Here is an 18187-nt window from a genome sequence, read left to right on the forward strand (position 1 = left end):
AGGGTCATTGGGGGATGTGCTTTTGGGGTATACATGTTGTCCATGTTCAGCAAAAGTCTCTCTCTGCTTCCTGATATCAAGCCCTGAGCTACTTTAATCTAGCACAGCATTCCACCATGAGGTTCTGACTCACCTTGGACCCAGAACAATGGAGTCTGCCATCTAGGGACTGAGATCTCTGAAACCTTGAGCCACAAATAAACTTCTCCACCTCTAATTGTTCTTGTCGTGTCTTTTGGTCACAGCAGTGAAAAATCTGACTAAAACCCTGTCTCAAACTAAAAAAAAAGGGGGGGATGGGGATGTAGCTTAGTAGAAGAATACTCCTGAGTTCAATCCCCAGTAAGAAAAAAGAAAACAACAAATAAAGGCTAACATGACTAATTGTATATATATATACCTCAGAGGTACCAGGGATTAAACTCAGGGGTCAGGGGCACTCCACCACTGAGCCACATTCCCAGCCCTGTTTTGTATTTTATTTAAGGACAGAGTCTCACTGATTTGCTTAGCACCTCGCTTTTGCTGAGGCTGGCTTTGAACTCGCAGTCCTCCTGCCTCAGCCTCCTGAGCCACTGGGATTACAGGCATGTGCCATCGCACTTGGCTGTTATATATACATTTCATCCCAATTATTTTTATCCCAATTGTTTTTTTATCCCAACTATATATTAAAAAGGACACAGGTAAAAAAAGGAGGGAGTCCAAATACATACAAGTGAGCAAAGGCCTCTGGCTTTTCACAACTCTCAGTCCCAAATTCCTTAGAAGAAAGTTCTAGTTTTATTTTGCTCATTGAGTATCAACTTTTGGATTACTGTCTGGTAAATGAACAGCCGTGAACACATCCCCTCTCACTGAGCAGCCAGGCTTCTCCTCATTCTGCCAAGGGGTCCTGTCCCATGTCTTCATTTTCCAGCAGAGGTTTGCTCCCGTCCTTCCCAAGGAGGGTGCACATGGGTGAAAAACAGCCCTAGTCATCCTGCTGTCATTCCCCTCCCACTACAGAGTGGGCACCTGCAGATTGATATGTGAACTAAGGGACAGAAGGGACACAGATGAGATGAGAAGTGCATGTTTCCTGATTGAAGAGTTGGCTTTCACTCACAGAGGCATTGGGGACTAACAAATTGTGCTGTTTTCCATGAAATCTGTTTTTTCTAACTGGGGTAGAGAAGGGCTCAGGGGAGCACACCTGTAATCACAGCTTCTTGGGAGGCCCAGGCAGGGAAACAAATTCAGGTTGAAACTAGTTGGAGGTTCATTCTAGATACAAGCCCTGCTTCCTGCATGCTGTTTGCACTGACATTCCTTATTTACCTTAGTTCCCATCCTTCTAGGAATCCTTTCCTTAGGCCTTTCATGATTCTCTTGCCTTCCCTCCTTTCCAGTTGGGGCTAAGAAACTAACAAACATGGTAACACATGCCTTAGGAAAACCTCTGCTGGGCAGAATCACAAGGAAGGAACTGGCTGTTTTATTCTTAATCAAGCCATAAATATAATTTTTAAAAATAAGAGCCATGTTTTTGTCTTTAAGAGATTTTTTAATGTTCTCTTTAGTAATAAATGACAGTAGAATCTATTTTGATATATTTATACAAACATGGAATATACCTTATTCTAGTCAGGATCCTAGTCTTGTGGATGTACACAATGTTGAGATTCAATCTGGTGTGTTCATGCATGTACATAAAAAAGTTATGTCAGAAGAATTCCACTGTCTTTCCTATTCCTATCTCCCACCCTTCATTTCCCTGTGTCTAAAACCACTGAATTTCTATTCCCTCACAACTTGTTGTAGGTTAGCATCCATGTATCAGAGAATATCCGTCTTTGGCTCTGGGGAGATTTGACTTAATTCACTTAGCATGATAGTCTCCAGATCCACCCATTTACAAGTGAAGGTCATAAAGTCTTCTTCTTTATAGATAAGTAATATTCCATTGTGCATATATACCACAATTTCTTTATCCATTCATTTATTGAAGGGCACCTAGTTTCATTCCATAGCCTAGATATTATGAGTTGTGCTGCTATAAACATTGATGTGGCTACATTACTGTAGTATGCTGATTTTAAACTTTTGGATATATACCAAGGAGTGGGATAACTGGGTCCAATGGTTCCTAGTTTTCTTGAGGACTCTCCATACTTCTTTCCAGAGTGGTTGCACTCCTCAACTGGTATAGAAATACAGTGTTATATTGAAATAAATCCCCAGTCCAGGCTCACTCCCAATTCAGCCTAGAGTATGTTTCTGGTCCTCAAAAAAGCTTAGGTTTCATTCATAAATTCTAAAGGCTTTCAGTTGCCCTGCTTAACAGGAAATATCTGGGAAGGTGCCCTTGTCTACATTCCTTAGAAACAAAGGATATTTTTTGAAAAAAAAAATATTCTGGTTTTGAAGGAGAGTAGTTGGATTGAAGAAGTCTTGGAAGGAAGCCTGGGTCAGAGAATGAGGACCCACTTTATTTTGACCCATGATGGCCTTGGTACGCACTTCACCAAATGTGAATGTACTACACATGGTTCTAGTTTGAAATCTCTCATGACATTAAATGGAGAAGTGTTGGCTTTACTAGGAGAGGCATGCTCATCTCAGTGCACACTGAGTTTCAGGGAATTCATTTCTGCTGGAATAAACAGCTAATCAATGAGAGGAACTGATTGAACATACTTAAATCATATGCCACATTTATTGATTGTAATCCCAAACCAGTTTTTCTGAAAACAGTTATATTTCATTTTACTGTTCTTACTTCCACTAAAGTAACATCACTGCACTGCAAAATTAACTCTGCAAAATGAAGTTCCCAAGGCGTGTTTCTTGATTTTGGTACCAAGTGATAGAAAACATTACATCATCCCATATGAAAACATTTTCCTTAGACTCCTTGTTTCTTTCATCTCCTTTGAAAGAGTTATAATCAAGGACTGTTTCAAATGTTGATTCTTTCTCCTTTCACAAGTCAGGCTCGAAACATCCAAATATCCTGGAAATAATACCAAACAGAATGAGTGTGTGGAACACATCCATTGGCTTATTCCCCACAGGAGATTTCTAGGCTCTACAAATGGTTAAATAGGAAAACAATGCTATGATTATTATATTGATTAATAAATAAGCAAGCTTTGAAACTGCAATTAATTCTCTTGCCAACATTTAAAATAATGCCAACTGCACAGAATCCATGGATCCCTAAGCTGTTGGCCTTGCTGATCACAGATAATGTACCAGGGAGGGTAGGCTGTGATGCTGAGTCACAGAAGCTCAGGATCCATCTCTCAGATTAGCTTTTTTTTTACTTGCCTGAACCACTTTGAAGTTGCAACTCTGATGAGATCATAGTAGTGAACATGGTACCATGGATACTGGTTTACTTGGGTGTGGGGAGGGGGTACTGGAGATGGAACCAGGGCCACTCTCCACTGATCTATATCCCCAGGCTTTTTATTTTCCATTTTGAGACAGGGGCTCACTAAGTTGCTGAGGCTGGCCTCACTTGCAATCCTCCTGCCTCAGCCAAGCTGGGAAGCAGCTGGGATTACAGGCATATGCCACAACACACCCTACTGCATTTATTAATAAAGCAATTGAGACCTTCTAATTTTTTGTTTCTTTTTAATTCTTGAGCAGACAGCTCAACAATGTGGTGGAAAGAATGATTTCAGAATTAGGCCCCACCTTGAAATCTAGCTGTGTTACTTAAGCCAGTCTCTGGGACTCCAATTTGTCCTTTATAGCAGGTGCATTACAGAGTGTTCACTGAGTTTTGGTGAAGAAAATCAGAAATGGGACATGGAAGTATTTTAGTTTTTATTTTTTCAATTTTTTTTAAAATTATTTTTACTTGTACACAATACCTTTATTTATTTATTTATTTATTTGTTTATTTATTTGTATGTGGTGCTGAGGATTGAACCCAGAGCCTTGCACGTGCTAGGTGAGCACTTTGAAACTGAGCCACAACCCCAGCCCCATGCAAGTGTTTTTATAAAAACTTATAAGTTACTTATAAGTTGGAATGATATGAGTTGGTATTGTTATTCTATTGCCATTCTAAATATATCCAATAAGCTCTAACTTGTGAGATATCTAAAATATGGGTGGTGTTCATTCAGCAAAACCTTCACAAACTTCAAATGTACTGTACACTCCAGGACCCCTCAGCTACCAAAATCCATGGGTGCTCACATCCCTGCTATAAAATAATCTCTGTACATCCTCCCATATATTTTAAATCACCCCTAGATTACTTAGAGCATCTGGTACAATAGAAACATGAGGTAGTTGTTAGGCTGTATTATATAGGAAATAATGATTTAAAAAATGTCTATATATGTTTAATACAGATGCAATTTTTTTCAAACATTGTTTAATATTCTGAATATTTTTCCAAATTTCAGTTGGTTGAATCCTCAATAGTGCAGCATTTTCAGATAAGGGACACATTTGTAGATTCTAAAGAGAGAAGCAATATTCTCCACCCTCGAAAGCTGTTCTGAAGGTTCCCAATGGCACTGTAGCGTCCCACTGGTGTGCACTGACCTACAGATTCCTGGATGGACTAGAGTTATCATCACATTTAGTCTCTTGATAGTACATGCCCATACTATCATTATCTCATACAAATAAAGTAAAATAGGAATAACTTCTTAATTCAGAACCTAAACTGTGTGTTTTCTATAAAGTGAAGGGTTTTTTTTTTAATGGCTTTGATTGCTAATTTATCAATTGCTCTTTAGCGGCATTGAATGTCCACTACCATGAAATGCTGTCTAATGCCCTTCATCCATAAGCATTACTCCATCTCTGCTCTAGATGCAAATTTACCAAAAGCAACACTACTTCAGAATTGCTCCCTGAAGTCTTACAGGATTGCCTAATGAAAATATTCCTTACCAAGAAGGGAGGCCTAATTGAAGTCCCAAACCTTTATGTTTGTTCCTATGCATTCAGAATTCCCATATCCTTCATTTCAAATTAAATTAGGGATTAATTAAGCATGTGAAGACAAGAAACTTCAGACATTTTACTTGGTTATTTCATGCAAATGTACCTTCAAGTCAAAGCCACTGTCACTTCCATATAATTTATCTTCTATTCCCACAGCTTCTTTCTCACCGTGTTCTTGACTGGTGTCCTTCACATCGATGTAGTGGCAATCAGCACTGGAAAAATGGCAGGAAATTACCTGGGCAGAGTGAACATCGATAATGGAGAAAAACATCCTATGAATGCCAACATCCACACTAGGAGTTCTCCTTTCAGGGAGTCCATTCTTCTGCCCAGGATTTGACTAGTCAACTACCAGGCCCTCCGTGGCATCCTAAATCTGTCATTTTCTAGGTGAGCCTCTCCCTCCTGCTCTCCCACCTAAAGGCTAATTAGAAATGACTAAAGAGTCTTTTACCTAATTATTTATTTTTCAAAGATATACATAGGACAGGCGGCATAATTATCTAAGTAACAGATCTTCACATTTCTAAGCATTTAAAGTTTTCTTTAAACTCTATTTTCTGTGCAGACCCTGTGCCAGACAAAGCCACATCAAGACACAAGGCATAAGGAAAATTGTGTACTTCTACACCCATGTTGTTAGGAAATAATTGTAAATGTTCTTCCAGAACATTAAAATCAGTGAAAATATGGAAATATTGCAAAGTGAATATATTACAAATCATCACTATTTGCATCTTTGTGCTTGCACTTCCATACTTAACACGGCCTGAGTGTTATGCTAGTACGGGTACTTCCTGTCTTTTATTTAAATTTTTGACATTGTACACAGCATGGATTTTTTTGCATTAATTTTGATTTAGTAAAACAGCATTTAACTTGATGGCTGAGATTTTGGTAGCCCCTTCAATTTTATCCTCAGGCACTGCCCCAATTGGTATCAACTTGTACCAGGCCCTAGTGAGCCTGGTGCGAATATAAATGAATAAAGCCTGCAATCCTATACTTGGGGTTAGAACAGGGATCAGTGGGAACCAGGGGACAAACTGGAAACCCCACTGAATCTTAAAGGAGCCTCAATATTATGGACAACCTTGTTACCATGAGGAAAGTGAGCCCACAATACTCTAAGATCTGCTGAATTTGAGACAAGTGAGAAATCAGGGAAATTGTAATGAATTCTGTCAATTTTTAAATGTCAGTGACAAAATTATTTAATTTAAAACACTGAGATTGGAGGGGGATAAATATGTGCAGACAATTCAGAACCTTTGCTTAGGACCAATATTGTTTTTCCAAGTTAATAAGGATATTCTATAATAATAAGGATATTCTAAATTTGCTTCTTGTTCTTGTTACCCTGAGCAATATAAATCCCAAATGTGATTATTTGAGTATTTTAGTCATTGTTTTAACTTAAGAAAGCAGAAACTGTGCACTGCAAGGTGAGCCACTGCTCTGAAGGAATTCCACAAATGACCAAGATTCACAAGTAACAGGTTTAGGATCCTGATGGTACCTGGGTTCTGACTGAGTAGAGAAAAAAAAAAATGTACAAGGAAGGCAAATATTCTTCCTGGTTAACAAACTGGAAAAAACAGTCCAGTTTAGTGGAAAGTCATAAATCTTTTATGTGTTAATATACCTATGATTTTCTGTTTTGAACCCATTCATCTTTCAAAACTGAAGCAACATGGATGCATACTTTCCGGAATCCTTGAGTTTGATTCCGACCAGATCCATGGATGAGCAATGGGTGGAAGAAAACGGTGTCTCCCTTTTCCATCACAAGGTGCACTCAGGCATGGTCCTGGTCATAGTCCTGGATCCCATAGTAGAAAATGTTAACTCCACCCTGAAACACATAAGATAGGCAAAGTCTGGAGAAAGCAAAAAAATGAACACTTTGTGTATGACATGGCAGGGACAGCAAGGGTTCTCTGACTTCTTTTAAGAGAAAAACTTATCTAAATTAAATTATTAAATATAAAAAATGCAAAAGTCTGTCATATTTCTGGGTTTTTAAACATCATCTGCTGCAGGTACAGTGGTACACACCTGTGATCCCAACTACTTGGGAGGCTGAGACCAGGCATCATAAGTTCAGGGCAGACTATCAAACTTAGCCAGACTTTATCTCAAATTAATATTTTTACAAAGGTCTAGAGATGTAGCTCAGTGGTAGAGGGCTTGCCTAGCATGTGCAAGGCCCTGGGTTTGAACCCCAGCAATGCAACAAATTAAAGTCACATATATTAAATTCATTGTTTTTTATATTAAAATCATTTTTTTAACAAATGAACCAAATTGGAACTTTACCTACCCTTCCTCAGTGAATTATAAACAATCTAGATCAGTTCTGTCTCTTGTGGTGAATGCAGGTGAATACCTTTCTCTTAGGCATTGACAGCCTCAATTTTCACATCCTTGCCACAGCCTGACATTCTCCTCACCTAGAACTTTGTTCACATCATTCTTGTATTACTCAGGGTATCTTGAAGAGGCTAATTATTCTCCCCAAACCAAGTACAGAACATTCTCAATTTTTCTAAGTTCAAAGGAATTATATCATATTCAGAATAAAAAGAGAATAGTATATTTGATAACTGTATATTTGATAACTATTTCCAAAAGTATTCTTAACTCCAGGAAATGTGTATGTATGTCCTTATTATACAAATTGAAGTGAGAAGTTACTACAGTTGATGAGCTTTTATGCATCTGGGCAGAAGTGTCCCATTCCAATGGGGAATACTCATTGTCCTACTGCACAATATTGTGACTTTGACTCTGTGTCCTTCTTTCCCGGCCAAGTGCATATTGGCCCCTGCTAAGCTAAGCAGACCTTCCACTGCCACTGCTGTGAATCTCAGCAGCATCTCAGACACCAGTCTGCTCTCTTGGACGCCATTCCCTTCTGCTCAATAAGCCTCCTTAGGATTGCACCAACCCTTGCCTGTCCCTGAACTTAACTGATGAATTTCACCATTTCCACTTATATATATATGGATTCAGACTCAAATATTTCCACAGAACAAAATCAGTAGTGCAAGAATTCAGAGAGAAAAGCCCTTGAAGCCACAGCCTTCATTTCCTACAGAAGCACGACTCAGTCTCCTTGCTCACCACTGCTGTCCTTTCCATTCTGACCATCATCAGGGATTTCAGGATCTTCTAGTCTGGTGTCATCAAAAAGGCTGAGATCTGCTCTCTGGTTTTGCTGCCTCTGAGCTCCTACACCTCCTGGGAATCATGAATCATACCCCAGACCTGAGATCATATTCTTGAAGAATGGATAAGACCTTGCCATTCGTGGGTGCAAAGCACATAATAGCTCCCCAGCACCAACATTTGAATGGATAAACCAACCATTGTTCAGCCATGCCAGTGAACCAAAAGGAACAACCTATTGAGACTGTCAGCTTTGTTGAATCTCAAAGTAAATAAGCTGAGCAACAGCAACCATTCCAAAAAAAAAAAAAGTGTATGCCACATGATTATATCTATATGACATTTTATAAAATGCAAACTAATCTATAGGAACAGAAATCAGCTGAGTGGTTGCCTGGGGAGGAGGTGGAAAATATTCCCTTCATTGTGGTACCAGGTGTGTGTGTGTGTGTGTGTGTGTGTGTGTGTGTGTCAAAATGATCAAATTATACATTGAAAATATGTACTATTATATGATACTTATACCTCAAAAACACTTTCGTTAGAAATAAAAGCTCTTCCAGTTTCCTAAAAAGGAAAGGACCCCATTCTCTCCATGTAACCTACAAGTGTTAAAGTCATTTTGAATCAGATCCTGAAAGATCTTCTCAGGTTTTCTTCCCCTTCTACTCTCCAAAATGTCCTCAGTCCCCAGCCCATCTGATCTGAGAATGCCTTCCATATTTCATGTTCATTAGCCAGGTTCCACTTGCCCTTGACCCTGATGCCTCCAAGGAGATTTTTTGTGATAGGAAATTCTACCTTGTCCTTAAGGCTCAGCTCAATCACCACCTCCCACCCCTGAGCATTTTTCTAGTCTTCACAGGTGCTCAGAGATAATCCCTCCCTCCCTTCCTCTACTCTAGAGTCTTCAGTCAGTGGGCACTTCACACACACCAGATTTGAAGGGTTGATGCCTGACCTCTGCCATCAGGCCTCGCCATCTCAGATCCTAGACAGATCCTACCTGAGTCTCCACACTGGCTGGCTTTGAAGTCCTTGTTGAAAAACAAATCAAATGAATACTTTATGTGATGTCCTTGAACTCCCCCGATCCTAATTGCAAATTTCAGGACAATGCTTTGCTGAGAAAGGAAAGCAGTCTCATTTCTAAGTTTTTTGCACCTTAAGTGAAATAACAACAATGAAAGAGATTCTGATCCAGACTCAGTGGTCCCACAGACCTACCTCCCACTGGGGGTATTCATGTGGCTTCAGGGGAAGTTTGTGGGTGCCTGGGAGGACAGCCAGACAGCCATTGTTCCGGTCAATGTGCTCCATGGCAGTCCAAGCACAAACAATGCGATTGCTGGGCCTGAAGGGGAAAAAGTGCAGATCCTGGTGCAAGGGGTGCCAGGAAGTCTTCCTGCCTGAAATGAGACTGCTGTCAAAAGGAGCTTAAACCTCACAATTCTTATTCTATGCCGGAATAAACAACACATTACCTTTCCCTACAAAAAAAAAATACTGTGGAAAATCATTCCCAATAGACCAGCACTAAAGTGAAATATTGAATCAACATGGAGCATTTTCTTCTGATTTACTGGCCACTGGGTGCTTACAATCTTTTCTAGGAAGTTGCATATACTCCATCATCTCTGCTGTGCCTTATTTCTTTGTCACTCTGGATTTGGCACAGAGCTAGCATACAAAATGATTTTTTAAAAATTTAAAAACCGAATGAATTAAATTAAAGAGAATGTTACTGATTCAAATTTGAGGTTCCCTTCTAAGTGGCTAATGCTACAAACAGTTTTCTTAGAGGTCTTAATTCACAGACAATAGACATCCTCTGTATAGTTATTGACTAGTCAGAACCATTGACCATACAAACATTTTCCCCATCTTTGATTTTAGAATTTGGTTCCCCCAAAATCTCCTCACACCAGGCAGGACATCCAAGGAGGAAAACACTGTGCTTCAGTCCTATCAAATAAACCTCTCCCAGCTGTCAAAAGAAAGAAAAAGTAGAAAAGGATAAAGCCCTCTTGACTGATTTCTGCTGCCTGATACAGAAAAATCTCTGAGTGTGGTCCAAGAGTCACCTGCAGTGGAATCTCTGGGCACGGGTATTAAAATGCAGACATCTGGGATCTACTTCAGAATCAGTGTCTCTATGAGGACTTAGAATCTAGGTTTGACAAGCACAAGGCACCACGAGCACTTGAGTGTGACTTGTAGTAACAGCTTTCATCCTGTTAGTAAAAATGATGTCTTCAGATCAGGAATGCAGAATCCATGTGATCCTGGCTAAGAATGGGTGGTGAAGATCACAGATGTTGAATAGAGGGAGTCTATGACATAATAATAGTCATGTTTCCCAACCTACCTTTCCAGGGAGCCAGTCATCTGAAAATTTAGCAATAACCCTATAATCAACATCTGAAATTACTATTACACTTCAAAGTTGATATAACATGAGATATTTAAGTCTTAAACAAAAGCACCCACATTCACTCACCCAGAGTTTGACAGTTACACCATGACCAGATCTAGAACAACAACTCTACATGTTTTAATTAAAGAATCTTTTTTTTCTTGCTTCTCTTTAATAATAAGAGCCCTTTACCTGTATCTGGAGGTTTGTTTATCAGCATTGTGTGCATGGCCATGACACTGGGTCCAGTGAAGCACTCCACATACTTCAGAACCTGAGAAAAGGGAGAAGAAAGAAGAACAATCTCATTGGAAATCAGAAGTATAGGCAAGAGGCATAAAGTGTCCACACAAGAACCCAAATGACAACAATTTAAATACCAATTGGTATTTCACAATCATGAAATATAGTGTTGAATTTCCAACACTACAAATTAAATGGAACTGTTCTGAGAAAGCATGGAATATAATCCAATAAGTCTGGCCATTCCCTGAATCTCTTCCCTGAGGTTAATGAAAAAGGCAGAATAATGGCCAGTACAGGGACCAAGGACAAAAAAAGCATCCCCCTATACGCATAGGGTCCTAGTCTCATAAGAAGAAAGGAAAATAGAAAATGTGAACATCATGGATGGTAGTGCTTCATCTAACACAAGTTGCCTCTGGCTTCAAATTCTATTTGTGACCACCTGCAGACTTCCATTCACATCACAGCACTGGAGGTGGGAAGCACAGATGGTTGTAGGTCATTTCCCCTGGGCCTTCTCTCTTGAGTGCTGGGCAGGATACCACAGGTGATTTACCTGTGCATTCTGTCTTCAGGAGTCAAACACTCTGACAGCATCTGCTATATGGAAAGTCTCTTTCAAAACCATTTTAAACAAGTGGTTAGGAAACCACAGTGCTAAAAGGTGGGAGTGAACAAACACACTTGAGGATGCAGGACCTAATTCCAGAAGAATGCACCAAGAGCAAGGGAGGCTGAGTAGAGAGACACTGTTTCCCATGTTGTGCCCTTCTGATTTGCTTGGATACTTTTAGATATATCAATTACTATTAAAGAAGAAGAAATTTTTAAAAATAACTAACTTAAGGCACAGTGACTCATGGCTATTATCGCAGCAGATTGGGAGGCTGAAGCAGAAAAATCATAGGTTCAAGGCCTGCCTCAACCACAGCATGACCATTTCTCAAAACAAAGAGTAAAAAGAGTTAGGAGTGTAGTTGAAAGATATAGTGCCCCAGAGTTCAATTCTTAGTACCACAAATAAATCAAATTAAATAAAAAATAAATTAAGTTTAAAAGCAATTCATTCAACTGACCCAATTTATGAAATACATTAAGAAGTCAATACATTTACAAATTACAGCCTCACAATTTCACCCCTGTTGATATTGAATCTTAGAAGCGCTCTTTCTATTTAACGCAGAATTTCTGTCTTTCCCCCCAAAAAAAGATAATTAGCACACTTCACAGAAGCGTTTGTTAGTCTTGGTGCTATTGGTATCTTGGTTGGGTCAAGTCTTGGGGAGAGAGCTCCTCTGTGCATCATGGGATCTCAGGCCCCATTATCAACATCCTTGGTCCCTACCCACTAGAAGCCACTAGTGCACCCACTATGCCGTTACCATCACCAGGAAAGTCTTGAGACATTGTCAATATCCATTGGGAGGCAAAATCACCTCCAGCTGAGACCCATCACTCTAGTCTTCCATGTGTAGGAAGGGGTTAGATTCACACAACCAGGGGATCTTGGGGCAGACCTGCAAGCTGTCTATGAAGGAGAAACCAAACCAAGAGCAAGTCTCTAACCTCTGGGAGAGTGCAATATCTAAAGAGCTCCTTATCTTCCTGGTAATCTTGAATCCTTGCAATTGTTTTCTCACTTGGTATATCCTCTGATTCCACAGAGGACACATCTCTTATTATAATGAGTCCTGCAGGTTTGGACTCCTCACTGCAGATCTTTTCAAATGCAACCCTAGAAAATTAAATTTACAAATAATGTCATGACCTCTGCTCCATACCTCTGGTTGGCCCTGATCTGTGCAAAGATTTACAGATTCAGGAACAGTTTCTCTCTGCTAAGTCAGTCCTCAGGCCTAGTAGAGGTAGGAGAAAATGGCCAACTGAGAAGTCCTGGCCTCCTGGCCTCCTGCAATAATGAAAGAAGCAGAGGGGCAGTGGATATAGCTCAGTCTATTGCTTCCTCACATGCACAAGGCCCTAGGTTCAATCCTCAGCACCACCAAAACAAACAAACAAAAAATACAAAAAACTGAGAATATTGCTTTGCTTAACATACCAGTGGTGACATAGTTTTCTGATACCAATGTAATAATACAGGCTGAATATCCCTTATCTAAAATACTTAGAACTAACATCAGGTATTTTTGGAACTTAGAATATTGACATATACAAAATGAGCTGGTTGTGGTGGAGCATGCTGTAATCCCAGAGACTCATGAGGTGAGGCTGCAGGATAGTAAATTTAAAGCCAGCCTATTCAGTTTAGCAAGACTCTGTCTCAAATTAAAAGGAACAAAGGGATGGGGATGGAACTTCCTGGATTCAACTCCAAGCACTAAAAATAATAATAATCTTACTAACAAAATATAATAATGAGATATCTGGAAGATGACACCTAAGTGTCATCACAAAATGACTCTGTGTCTCCTCTATACCTCATAAACACAGCTTGAAGATAATTTTATACAATATTTTTAGTGTGTCTGTGTTGTGACCATGACCATCATATGAGCCAGGTGTGGAATTTTCTCCTTGTGACATCATCTTGGTGTTCAATGGTTTGGATACTGGTTTTCTGATAAGTGATGCTTGGCCTTTAATAGCAAATACTCCTGTAGCACCTACCTGATGCCACATATTTTACCTTTTCTCTCCTATCAACAATGCTAGGAGGTCAGTGTTATTACTATGACCATTTTACAGAGGAGTACACACATGTATAGAAAACTATGGTGACGATATGGGACATGCCATGTTAAGTGGTAGAGCTGAGATTGAGGCCAGAAAGTCTGCCTCCTGATCCCATGCTCCTAAACACATCTCAACAAACCACATCACTCAAAAGTATCTAAACATGCAGAGGCTAATCTAACTTGTAATCCCACTGCATACATGTAATACAAAGTTTACAAATTTTTATGTAGAATTACAATGATATATAATGTTGGGATTCCATGTGATATATTCACACCTGCACAGAGCATCAGTTGGTCAGTTTCATTCCCCAGCACCTCTCCTTTCCCTCCCTTCCTCCGTCCAATGGACATCTTTCTTGTATCTACTGATCTCCCTTCTGTTTTCTTGAGACCCCTTTTTTATTTGTGTCTCTCTAGTTTCCACACAGGAGAGAAAACAATGACTTTTGACTCTGAGTCGGCCTTACTGTGCTTAACATGATGTTCTCCAATTCTATGCATTTTCCTGAAAATGACACAATCGCCATAACATTTTTTGTAAGCAAGAGTATTTCTGCACCTAAAGCGTTGAATATCACATCAGATACTAGATTTTTAATAACAAGAAATCCATTTTCTTCATAAAATTTTCTCTGTTCCAGGCTCAGCACATTATTATCCAAACTATACCTATAGGAGAAAAAGGCACCAAATTAGTCCAAATTTTAAATTACAACGTAAAATTATGTGCCAAGAACCCCCCAAAAATGTTCATATTCTTTGATCCAATACTTCTAATTGTAGAACTTTAACAAAATAATCTTAAAATATTTGAAAAACTTCAGGTCCAAAACATTAAAAATGCTCACAAAATGTACATTAATTGAAGAAAAATTAACTAATGATATTACATCCACTTGATGCATTAAAAGTAAAGGACAAAAGAGTATTGACAATGCACGCACATTATAATAAAATATGATTACAATGATATAAACACAACACTCTTTGTGAAAAGGAGACTATTGAGAAATACATCAAAAAAGATTTTGGCAGTAATTGCATATCAATAATGGAATTATAAATGATTGTTTAAAAATTCCCTCTATTTCTCTAATTTTGAATTTTTCCTAGAATGTATATGATTTTTCAGCTGGGGAACTAATTTAATAAATTTTATGTTTTCAATTTAATCAATATATTCTCAGAAGTCATTAAAGTAACAAAAACCAAATGAGGGTACAACAAACAAGCAAATGCAAATCACTCATATCTTAAGATGAAACTTGGCTATAACAATATTTATAAAAGTCAAGGTATTCCCCTTAAAGGTGATTTAAGATAATGAACCTGGATAGTGGTTCAGGCCTATTATCTCAGTGATTCAGGAGACTGAGGGAGGAGGATGACAATTTCTAAACCAGCCGCAGAAACTTAGCGCTGGCAAGGCTCTAAGCATCTTACACAGACCCTGTCCCAAAATAAAAAATAAAAAGGACTGGGGATATAGCTCAGTACTAAACCGCCATGGGTTCAATCTACAGTGTAATCATCATCATCATCATCATCATCATCATCATCATCATCATCCTGCCAGGTGTGGAGGTACATACTTATAATTCCAGCTACTCAAGAAGCTGAGGCAGGAAGATTGCCTGAACTCTGGAGTGCAAAACACCTAGGCAACATAGCAAGATCCACAACTCAAAAAAAAAAAAAAAATTAAAAAAAAGAGGAAAAAGCAGAAGAAAAAAAGAGAAAATATAATGTATATATGTAAACCAAAAATTAGCTAATATTTCAGTTTAATCAAACTACAAACTAATTTAGTTGGGATAACTTGTTGCATTTTCAAAACTCAGATTATACATTTTCTGGTATTTTTCCTTCTTTCTAAATTTAAGAATAAATATTGAAAATTAAAGTCAAAGTCTTCAAAAGTATCCACAATTCTACTAATTAGAACAAATCCTGGAAATAGAGATGTGTATAATAAATTTTAATCAGGCAACCTATTACATTGTATATTGTATCCAAGTTACCACTGGATACATATAGAAGAGTTACCAATTAAAAATATTTCTACTTACTGGAATTGCTGAGGATGGAAATTTGCAGAGGTAATCTTCCCTGAAGTGCAGTGAGCTACCTAGGGTGTGAATTAAGGCAAAAAAAAAAGTAAAATTTGGGAGTCAAACTTGTCTAGAAACAACCATTTTCTCTGGGGAGGTTCTCACAGGAAAGGAGTTCCCTAAACAGGCACCAGGTGCTCAGGTTTCCCACATCACCCTGACAGGTACACACTGCTGCTTTAAGTCCTTTTTATTTACATCACTTTGTCTCATTGTCACAATAATCTGAGGAGGTGGCAGATATATCAGGGGTTTTATAGTCATTGCTGCTGTTGCACTAGGAAACCTGGGCTTGGAGAGCTCAGTAACTGGCCAAGGTCACCCAGAGAAGAATGGCTGAGCAAGGACAGAACTCATACTCTGCTTCAAGGCTTCAGTCTGTCTTAATCCATGTGATTTACTTCACCTAACCACTAAACAAATACAAACCCAAAGGTTGAAACCTGGAAGTAAAGACAGAACATGGTTATTCACAAAAAGTATTTTATTGAGTTGGGCTTCAGTTCAAAATATTAGAAAGTTTGGGTGGTCATTCAATGGAGGGATGGGAGTCCATAAAATAAACAATGACTCCAATTTGAGTATGAACCCCACAGTATAATTTTAAAATATCTGTAAGGACTAGAAATTATTTTTTATAAGATCACTTTTCCATTCTATAACTACAGATTATTGACACAGCATCTCATGGTTTCTATTATTTTCTCATTGTTTCTTTAGCTAAAACAGTTCCTTTCAAAGTGTCACTTTTCATAAACAGGTTATCATTTCTTAAATGAAGTCTCTAAGGAATGTGGAGACAGTATCATAGTCCAGGAGGGATGCAAGCCAAGAGTCAGAATTATGAGTTCCTGTCTGCTCTATCAGAGGCAGAAGGTTTGACGCCCGGGAGCAACCACTCTCAGCAATTTGTCATTGCCAAGATATTCAGTTTTCAGACTCTAGCCCATGTTCTTGGTGCCTCTCCACTATTCCTCCAGCATGTTTTTTTGTTATTATTGTTCTTGGGGAAATTTTAATAAAGTGGAAATGTTTATAATCTAAAGTTAGGTGAAAACAATGAATGCAAAAACCTCATACAGTATAATCCTGGTTTTGTAATACATATGCAAATGATGGAAAACACTAAAAAGTTTACCAATGAATTGTGACTGGTAGAACAATGAGTTATGTCTCTAATTTCCCCCTTTCTACATATCTTCTTTAAAAAATAAATATGACATTTTATAGATCAAAAATGATGAGTCCTTATTCCAAAATTCACCTTCCTAAGAAACAATGAAGGCTGGAGGAAAAACTGTCACAAAACTTCCAGAAACCTAATAAGACTAAAGGAAACTCACTGCAAATCTTAGCCAGTGCTATCCAAGATTATAGCCATCAGGCTCCTCTGCCTATTTAAGTTGAAATTAATTCAATGTCAGATGCTGTCCCTGAATTGCGCTAGTCCCATTTCAATGGCTCAATAGATACATGTCCAGTCATACAATATTCCATCATTGCAGAAAGCCATGTTAAACAGTGCTCCTATAGAAAACAGCCATGAAAAAAGAATCTCTAAATTCAGGGAGGGAAAACAAAGCATTGAGACACTGAACAAAGAAACCCTAATTAAACTTCTAAATATCCCAGTGTATTGGTGACTCTCAAAATCTAGGCTGCATCACAAATGTAAAGGATAAAGGACACCTAAGGGCGTCATCCTAGATTCTGATTCAGCAACTTTGGAGTTGAGTTGAGCCATAGAATTTGCATTCCCCACCCTCCTGGGATGAAACCCCAGGGCCCTGCAGTACTTGGCAATCCCTCTGCCACTGAGCTAAACAAACTGAGCTACACCTGCCCAGCAGAAGTCCTTTTCTAACCACTTCTTCTGACAAGTTCCCAGGGGATGCAGATGACACTGCTCCATGGACCACACTATGACAAACACTGGTTTAGTTAAATGATATTGGTCCAGATTTTTAATCTCTCCTAGACTCTGTTACTCACTTGTAAAATGAGCTGACATCCTCACCTGGGGTCTCTTTATCATTCTATGGACAAAGTTTAAGCATTTCAATGTTCTCTCACATGGCTGCTTGGAAACCCAGTGGGAAGAACAACACTGAAAGTCCAAGAAGCAGCTGTGATAATCAACCTTAGGAGAGATGTCAGGATGGTAACATAAAGCAGAAGAGAGGCTACTGGCCTAAGGAAAAACTCCATGCAGTACCTACAGAGCTTCCAAAAGTGTGCCCTGAATGGGCAGGCAAAAGCAGTTCAAGAAGCCGATTGGACTGGCAGGTCTATTCATAGTACCCTATTTCTGGATCTGCTCCTCCCCTACAAGCCTGGCACACAAATTCCTTCTGGGATTCACTTCTGAAGACAAGGACTAAATCCTTGTCTAAATCCTTTTCCTAGATATCAGCTTAGGACTCTGCCAGGGTCCCAAGCCTCCAGAGTCTGCCACAGAGCCCAGAGCTCCCCTAGGAAGCTCCCAAGCAGAGGCTGGGGCAAGGTTCCACCTCCGGGGGTTGTCCTGGAGCAGCGCCAGTGTGTCCAGCTCCCACCCCTTCAGAGGACTGGCATCCCCTCTT

General features: G+C 39.1%; 1 pseudogene across 1 annotated transcript; it reads right to left on the bottom strand.

The window, feature by feature from the left end:
- Window positions 1-1429: 1429 nt before the first annotated feature.
- LOC308650790 (phytanoyl-CoA dioxygenase, peroxisomal-like) lies at window positions 1430-17655 on the bottom strand (annotated as a pseudogene). Its single transcript, XR_014024441.1, has 9 exons — window positions 17623-17655; window positions 15564-15622; window positions 14054-14163; window positions 12362-12530; window positions 10742-10823; window positions 9361-9542; window positions 6668-6817; window positions 5063-5197; window positions 1430-2995 (listed from the first exon to the last, which is right to left on the bottom strand). The product of XR_014024441.1 is annotated as a phytanoyl-CoA dioxygenase, peroxisomal-like (transcript).
- Between the last annotated feature and the right edge of the window lie 532 nt (window positions 17656-18187).

Source organism: Spermophilus citellus, assembly GCF_964194105.1.
Source record: "Spermophilus citellus genome assembly, chromosome: 6".
NCBI lineage: Eukaryota > Metazoa > Chordata > Mammalia > Rodentia > Sciuridae > Spermophilus > Spermophilus citellus.